At 36.7% G+C, this 6,323-nt stretch overlaps 1 long non-coding RNA gene across 1 annotated transcript; it reads left to right on the forward strand.

Annotated features, from left to right (window-relative positions):
* The first annotated feature begins 2,056 nt into the window (after positions 1–2,056).
* On the forward strand, positions 2,057–6,012 carry LOC115293790. Its single transcript, XR_003909599.1, has 3 exons — positions 2,057–2,110; positions 3,347–3,419; positions 5,958–6,012. It is a non-coding gene; the product is annotated as an uncharacterized LOC115293790 (long non-coding RNA).
* The last annotated feature ends 311 nt before the right edge of the window (positions 6,013–6,323 follow it).

The raw sequence follows: 6,323 nt of genomic DNA on the forward strand, positions 1-6,323 counted from the left end.
ACCTTGATCATCTCCAAAAATTTCCATTCTTAAAACGTTACGTTCATTCTTTCCCCTCCTCCTTCCCCAGTGTATAGAAGAGAATTGCTGTTAATTAGTTTTAGGAAACCACATGAATCTGCAGAAAGCAAGCACATAAACTTCTGTAACAATGTATTTATAACAATGTGTCTCTGGAATAGAAATCTCAACTCTGATAAATGTATATTAAACTCCACAATATCAGGGAAAAGACCTGGGCACCAGGACATGCTTTCCTCACACATACATGATTAGTGTTGCTGTAGGCAAATAAACAAAGACAAAAATGGCAAGAGTGCTCATTTGGGGGGAAAAATTTCCTACCCTTGTATAAAACATAATGCAGACTTATCAGGATTACCACGGGCAGTTCTGGTCACCAAATACTATTCTGTAAGCCCTGCTTTCCACATAGATGTCATTCTAAATGCCTTGGTTGGTACTTCCTCTCAGTCTATTAATCAGAAATATGGTTCCAGTTCCCAGCTCAACAATCCTGTTGAAGTAGAGAGCAAGGAAGTGTCATTCTTTTAAAATAATGTATTCTCTGGTTATCTTACTTTCTGGTTTTCCTTCCCATTTGTGATGTCAACCAATGAATCAACAGGCAACCAATGCAAACAATCTAGAACTTTGCCTAAAGTCTAGTCAATAGCTAGCTTTGTGCCTCCTCCTTCCCTACTAGCACTGGGGGAACTACTATATCACAAACTTGACTGACCAATGAGTACAAGGCAAGGGGTCATTTCTGGTTGCTTCCTTCTCATTCTATAAAAACTATAATACAATCCCCCTCCCCAAATAAACTATTTAGGTAGTTGGAGTGAGGTACCAGAGATAAATATGTCAATTCAACATAATCTCAATGTCTAAACACTTCTTCCTGGATAGAAGTTTAATGATAGGTTAATTTGATAACAAAGAAGCAAATGTCACAGTGTGAATTATTTAGGTAGAACACAGAGAATGAGACATTATAAACACCGATTTCCGACAACTCAAAGTACTTTGGCTATAGTAAGTATCCTTTAGAATATTTTACCTCTTCTTGTCTAAATCACAGGTATCTGAGATTATTATATCCACTCCCTGAAAATGAACTCATATGGTTTAGAAAAATGTTTCACCAAATTAACTCTATCATGCCTGCCATAAATGCAGACACAATACCACATGTTAAAAAAAGACATAATAAGGCAGGAAAATATTTCCAATTTGTCTAAAAAGTATATGAGTATAAAAACAATATTATATAAGTAAGGGCAAGAATGAAATCAGAGGATAAATATCTGGTAAGGGTGACAGGATGCTTAGTCAAAAAATGAGTTTCACTGCTCTTCTTCGGAATAATAGAGGCTGTGAAGGAGGAATCAAACATGGTTAAAGTCCCAAGTCTACTGGCAGATAGCATGTAGTTGTTTACCAGTCTCAGTATTTTAGAACTAAAGCAAAAGGAAGAGAAATGGAGGGTGAATGCAGGCCTCAGAAAGTTAAATGTAGCAAGTTAAGCCAATTTGAAACTTGTTATCATTTAACACAGAGGTGTTAGAAACCAAAATGCATAAATACACTAGGCAAATGAGAGCAAAAAATGTTTTCTCTATTGTTCATTGTTCTTTGTTTCCAGTACCTTGAACAGTACCTAAAACTTATTAGACACGATAAATATTTGTGAAATGAACAAATAAATGACTAATCAAGTTTTCAAATAAATTTGGGAATGACAAAGCCTTGCTTCTTGCTTCACAAGAACGTAATTTGCATATGGTTCAGCAACTAAGAGTATACATGAGTATTATACAGAAAATCCCTAGAAGAGAACAGTGAAATGTTCACTATTTCTTATCTTGAAAATCATACAAACATCTATTCACTATAGAGCATCATACAGATCTCCCACTAGGATGGAAGCATTTCACTTTGGATACCTATTATTCACCGAAGGTTGCTCACTAGCAGAATTATGACAAAGGCTAAGTTCTATCTTCTAGCTATGCTTTCGGATATACTACACTTCTGCTTAACTCCTGTGTGTTTCCTCCTTTAGGGACAAAAAGCTCCATGAGAAATGACACGGAACATATAGCAGGTTAACCTAATTAAAATTCCAACATTTCCTATTTGATCATGGGCAATTCAACCTCTCAAACTCTCAAATGCTCTAAATTTTAGTTTTCTCTTTTTAAAATGGTTGTGAGAATTAAGTGAGTTTGCACATGTATGTGAAAGCATCTCATTTGGTCTTCCTCTCCCCTTCCCTCCTTCTTTCTCTTCTTTCCTACACTCTGTGTCTAGGGAGACACATGTATCATGATGTTCTCTGTTACCCCAGAGTCTACCATTTGGGTGTGTCTTTTCCAGTCATTACCCAGTACTTGCTACCTCTTAGTAATTCCATGTATGTTATGAATTAATTGGCATTAATGTGTTTATAAACAGCACAATATGTTGACATGCTTCCATCCTTCGCCTTCAAAATACAAATCTAATTATATCACAACACCCTTGCTGAAAGTTCTTCAATGGTTCCCCATTTCCTTTAGGATAAATGGACTCCTGCACAAGACTTGTAAGAACACATGTTCCCTGCTCTCTGCTTGCCTCTTGAGCCCCATTTCAAACTATATGCCCCCTTGATATCTATGATTCAGCAGTACAGAATTTTCCAGTCCCTTATTTAATACCTATTCATATTTCGGGTCTCAGTATGGACATTTCTTTTTCAGGAAGCTTCCCTTGACACTCTCTCCACCCCAGCAGAGAAGAGATGTCTCTACCAGCCATTCCTATAGCATCTCATATGTTTGTTTCATTTTTGTTTTGCTTCTAGTTTGTTAATATACTGTAATATCTGACTTCCTAAGAATAGGGATTAGGAGCCAGAATTTTAAAAAATCTCTATTGGCATAATTTTTAGACATTAGCAGGCTGACATTAAAATATACCAGAAAAAGAGGCCCCTGGGTGGCTCAGTCGGTTAAGCCTCTAGCTTCGGCTTAGGTCATGATCTCAGTTTGTGGGTTTGAGCCCCACATTGGGCTCTGTGCTGACAGCTAGCTCAGAGCCTGAAGCCTGGTTCAGAATCTGTATCTCCCTCTCTCTCTCTCTCTCTCTCTCTCTGACCCTCCCCTGCTCACGCTGTCTCTCTGTCTCTCAAAAATAAATTATATGTATATATGTATATATGTGTGTGTGTGTATGTATGTGTGTGTATATATGTACACACACACACACACACACACACACACACACATATATGTATAGACACACCAGAAAAGATGTTAGACAATCTGATGAAAGTTCCATTCCTCATCCCATCTGAAAGCCACTTCCACAGTGGACCCATGGCACTCCTCATCCTTTCTGAATAGATTGAAATCTTGGAGTTGAATACAAAGGTAAGGTGAATTATCTTGAAGATCAAATAGAAAAATTTAATCAGCAAATATTTCTGGACAACTACAACATATTTATACTCTACTCTCTCTACTGAAAGTGGTATTTTTTTTTTTACTTACTATTGGACCCATCCTACTAAAGTTTCTATTTTACAGAGAACACACTGCATGTAAGTGAAAGTAAGCCTACCCTTCAGCCTTCTCTCCTCAGCCCATCTTAAAAGAGAAAATGGCACCCTAGATGCTTACATGTCCCAAAAAGAATGGCTAGACCAAGGGATAGAGTGAGACAACATAGGGAACAGGATAACATGAATTGGCCAAATGAAAACAGAGACCTGGTCCATTAAGTGTATTGGGCCAGGGAGATCAAACTCAGGTACTGAGCCTATAAAACAAAATACTTAAAGATAAAATAGTATGAATACATCTGAGGGGAGAAAGGAAGATCGCCTACTTGCTACTCTTGCCTAGACTGAGATATATTTAAACTAGCAAATGTTCATAATCTTCATTAAGACTGTGGTCTCCTGCGAAGATGTTAACTCCCCTAGTGACTACAGTACAGGTAGAAAAAGTGACTTTCACAGATTAGGGAATGTAGGTTAACCTGGTGGTGTTCACAGAATAAAATAATATTTTCTGTTACATCTTCTATTTTTAAACATAAATTTTAAAATTTAATTTAAAAAGGAGTTTCTGAGGCTTCCAAGGGAACAGAAAAAGAGAGAGACAAAAGATCTGGAAAATTTTAAAATGCTGTGTGACCAGTTGGAGGAGCAAAGTCAGTATTAAGTTGTTGACACCTGATGATCAATTTAAAAAGTCCAATTCAGCTCATGGAGTTTTGACTTCTCCAGCTGTTTACAGCCAAGGAATCCTGGAAGTGAATATTAGAAAATTTCTTCCAACAAATGCACAACATATGCCAGGGTGTAGATGCATAATAAACTTATAAGAAACCATGCTGACAGTTTCATTGCCTTTGGTAAGACACTACAAATTCTTGGACATATTAGAGTAAACATCCCAGTTCTCTTTTTCCCTTTTTCGATCCCAAGATTCTTGTTTGGAGAAGGGAAGGGGAGGTAACAAATTAAGAGAAGGCATTTTCTATTTTAAAATTACGTGATTCTTTAGATGAAATTATCCAGCTTCAGGATAATTATTTGTGGGCTATACATAACTTCCATCAAATCCAAAAGTTTTGTTCTCTGGTTGCTGTAATTTTTATTGTGTTGCAGAAAGTTTTCTCAAAAGTGTTAAAGTTGTTTATCAAACACATCTGCTGTCCCATTCTATATCAACAATAATAGACTGTTAGTAAACTATTACACATAGTACACACTAGAGATCTTAGACATGTTAGGAACATCTATTAAGTATATAATCAAAAAAACCAGACGAGTTTTTATAATTTAGCTCTTTATCAATAATCTTTCAAAACCACAAGAGGGAAATGATTGCATAAACCTAAAGAACCACTTGATTGAATCAAAAAACATGGGACTCTCTCCCATAACACTACTTCAACATTCCAATCTCGCCTAGCACAGGTAACAATTTAGAAAAGCTTGCATAAAATTTCTGGTTTTATGAACTACCCCCTTTGCCTCCTATGGCTGCCAAGCTTTAGAAATAAAGTTGCAGAAATCTCTTTTTTCAAGTTGTGTAAGCACTTTCTTTTTTTTAAAGATCCATGACTAATATATCCCAGGTCTGTTTAACCTACACTGATTACATTGAATCTCCTTTTGCCTTCATTATAAGGAATGTTACCTGCACAAGCTTTGCTGCTGTCGGGATTCATAGGCCCTTCCCTTGTACTACTCATTTGACCTTCTGGACATTGACCAACCTTTGTGGTTCCAGAGTTCTTGCTGGCAATCCAGGTGGTCCTGGAATCCAGCCTTTTCTCTGCTTTAATTTTTATGCCTACAACACCCCTGTAGGCCTTAAAAGGTTGACTTTGGCTGTGAGACAGGAAACATTGCATCCATGTGGAATCAGATGAAAAGGGAACCTTCTAACAAAGTACTAAACATAAATCAAGGGGAAAAAATGAACACTGTGGATTAGGGTCTCGGCTGAGTGAATTTTATATGTTACACCAAAACACTCAAGTCTGAGGTTGAAATGTTTAGTTATCACTTCACTCAAGTTAGAGAAACTCATGCCCATTGGGTTTGATGGTTGGATTAAATGCCAGGTAGAAGAAAATACAATTTGCTCCTCTCCAATGAGGAGAGGTGTCTCGCTTTCTGGAGTTTGCTTCTATTTGAAGGAAATGAGATGTCCATTGTACAACAGATGTACACCAAACCACCCAACTACACCTGCGTCCTCAAAGTGTTTTTACTGCAACTAGTTATCATTTAGAAATGAGGAGAAAACACAGGAATAATTATCTTACTTAACTCAACATTTTCTCATTCAACAAGGGCCCCTAAAGTTTAATTTGATTTTAATAAATACATAAATAAACTGCAAAAATTCTATTTCTAAAAATAACTTTACATTTTTTAATGATTTTATAAGCAGAGAAACGGTATCCATCTTGTGGATTTCCTAGATCCTCATGCATACTGTGGTGGGCTACCAGATCTCATAAGGTAAGGCCAAAGCAGCAATTGGTGGTTGCTAAAATAAGCTGGCCCATGGAATATGTAAAATATACCATATTCTGCCCATTCTACATGAAAAGAATAAGAAAATACCTTCATGTAGAGCAGTGCTTCTCAAAGTATGTCATCATGTCAGTGAGACTTGTTAGAAATGTAAATTTTTAGGCACCCAGGAACTTGGTAGAAATGTTAATTCTCAGGCACTGTCCTAGACATTTTCTTTTTTTTATTTTTTTAATGTTTTTTATTTATTTTTGAGACACAGACAGAGAGACAGCAC

This window comes from Suricata suricatta, chromosome 6, assembly GCF_006229205.1.
Source record: "Suricata suricatta isolate VVHF042 chromosome 6, meerkat_22Aug2017_6uvM2_HiC, whole genome shotgun sequence".
NCBI lineage: Eukaryota > Metazoa > Chordata > Mammalia > Carnivora > Herpestidae > Suricata > Suricata suricatta.